Genomic DNA, 2,660 nt, shown 5'->3' with positions numbered 1-2,660 from the left:
CTGGTTTTGCTGCTCCTAATTCAATCAAACTTTCAGGTGGTCCTTAAGCACTTTTTCCTCCTAAATCACACCAAGAAAACACCTATTTAACCATGTTTCCTTGAAACCGAATCAAAAGAGAGATGGTGCAGCCAACTCACCTTGATCCCAGCCTTGATAAGTCATATGATCATGTAGAGAAAGAAGAGAGGATCATTTTGGTCGGATTGGAATTTTGATTTGAGTTTTAGTTCAGCAGAAATCAAGCTTTAAAGATTTAGAACTAAGAACTTTTCTCTCTTTTTCTCTCTACCTATTTTCGGCCACAAAGTGAAAATGATCCAGCCTTGGGGGTTTTGGGGGTGTAGGGTGAGTTGTGATTGGTTGGCTTGGAGGTGGATTAAAATAATATTAAAATATATCAGGTGTATAACTTCATCAGAGAGTGCTGGTGCTAAGCTGCACCAGTAAACTGTGAACCCGGTTAAACCGATTTTCTGTTTTTAACTAAAACTGACCAGGTAACCTTATAATATCATTCAAGAAACTTTTATTACTAATATAATGATAATATTACCCTATTATCTCTCTTCTCTCATGAATCGAGTCTGGTTCGTCAAACTGAGACTATTTACGAAAAACCGGATCAAAACTCCTAACCGATACGGTTCAAAAGCTATGTTCTTCGTAACTGCATTATCGAGCTTGCCTCATAAAAGGTTCTAGCTTAAAGATGACATAATGACAATTAGGATTGAGATACTTGATAATATATCAGAGCTTCTCCCCTTACTGATCCTCCAGAGTTCTCCGTACTTTCAGAAAAGATCTCGCGTACTCGAAAACCGGGGTTGTTACATTCTACCCTCCTAAAAGAAAATTTTGCCCTCAAAATTTCAGTTACATGAGAATAGATGCGGGTAATCAGCTTTCATCTTATCTTCGAGTTCCTAGGTGTGCTCTTCTTCTCCTCTTTGTCCCCAAGCTACTTTGACTAAGCGAACAGTCTTGCCTCTCAGCTGCTTATCACTTCTTTCTACGATCTGAACTGGTGATGCTTGATATGTCAAATCGTTTCATAACTGTACTGTCTCTGGTTTTAAAATGTGACTCTCGTCGGGAATATATTTCTTAAGTTGTGAGACATGGAAAACATCATGAAGGTTTGACAGATATGGAGGGAGGGCTACCTGATAAGCTACTAGACCGACTCTTTTAAGTATTTGGAAAGGTCCTATGTATCGAGGGTTAAGCTTTTTAGTCTTAAGGGCTCTACCTATTCCAGTAGTTGGGGTTACTTTAAGAAAGACATGGTCTCCCTCACTAAACTCTAAGGGTCTACGTCTATTATCGGCATAGCTCTTTTGACGACTCTGTGCTGTCTGGATCTTCTGGCGAATCCCCTTTATCTTCTCAGTAGTTTCTTGCACTAAATCTGGACCCAAGACACTAGCTTCTCCATCATCATTCCAACACAATGGTGTCTGACATCTCCTTCCATAGAGAGCTTCATATGGTGCCATCCCGATACTTTGTTGGTAACTGTTGTTGTAGACGAACTCGACTAATGGCAAATACCTATCCCAACTGCCTTGGTTATCCATCACACAAGATCTTAACATGTCTTCCAATGTCTGGATTGTCCGCTCTGATTGTCCGTCTGTCTGAGGATGGTATGCTGTACTCATATGCAATTCTGTTCCCAATGCTTTCTGGAAAGCTCCCCAGAATCTGGAAGTAAACCTCGGATCTCGATCTGAAACAATTGACGAAGGTATTCCGTGCAATCGTACGATTTCTTGAATATATATCCGTGCCAGCCTTTCTAATGTATAGTCAACTCGAATCGGAAGGAAGTGCGCTGATTTTGTCAACCTGTCCACAATTACCCAAATGGCATCGTGTCCTGTTGAAGTCCTTGGCAATCCCATAACAAAATCCATAGTGATCTGCTCCCATTTCCATTGTGGTATTTCTAAGGGTTGCAGGGTTCCTGACGGTCTCTGGTGTTCCACCTTCACCTTCTGGCAAGTTAAACATTTTGAGACATAATCAGCTACCTCTTTCTTTAAGCCCGGCCACCAGAACATTTGTTTCAAATCCTGGTACATCTTTGTTACTCCAGGATGCATAGAAAATATACTTTGATGAGCTTCTACAAGAATCCTTTGCCGTAAATCTCCAGAGCTAGGCACACAAATTCTGTTCTTGTATCTCCAAAGACTGCTACGATCTAGTCTTACAGCTTCTGGTTCTTCTACTTTCATCCGTCTTAGCATCGTCATCATTTCTGAGTCCTGTGCTTGTGCTTGCTGAATCATAATCTTAAAATCTGGTGTTATATGCAACTGCGCCAAACAGACTCCATTTGACGTCTCAGTCATAGCCAACTTAAGGTCCTCAAATTCCGCAAGTAGCTTCTCTTCCTTTATCATCATCCAAGAAATACTCAAATTCTTCCTGCTCAAAGCGTCTGCCACCACGTTTGCTTTTCCTGGGTGATAACTTAACTTAAAATCATAATCCTTCAGGAACTCCATCCACCTCCGCTGTCGCATATTAAGATCCTTCTGGTCAAAGATATACTTTAAACTTTTGTGGTCAGAGAAAACTTCTAGTTGAGCGCCATACAAATAGTGCCTCCAGATCTTCAGAGCAAACACCACTGCAGCCAACTCTAA

At 40.9% G+C, this 2,660-nt stretch overlaps 1 long non-coding RNA gene across 1 annotated transcript; it reads right to left on the bottom strand.

Moving 5' to 3' along the window:
- LOC127741640 (uncharacterized) lies at positions 1 to 246 on the bottom strand. Its single transcript, XR_008002759.1, has 2 exons — positions 141 to 246; positions 1 to 60 (listed from the first exon to the last, which is right to left on the bottom strand). It is a non-coding gene; the product is annotated as an uncharacterized LOC127741640 (long non-coding RNA).
- Between the last annotated feature and the right edge of the window lie 2,414 nt (positions 247 to 2,660).

Source organism: Arachis duranensis, chromosome 9 (assembly GCF_000817695.3).
Source record: "Arachis duranensis cultivar V14167 chromosome 9, aradu.V14167.gnm2.J7QH, whole genome shotgun sequence".
Lineage (NCBI taxonomy): Eukaryota > Viridiplantae > Streptophyta > Magnoliopsida > Fabales > Fabaceae > Arachis > Arachis duranensis.
Note: the sequence above shows the minus strand (reverse complement) of the source record. Positions and strands in the feature narration are given on the sequence as shown.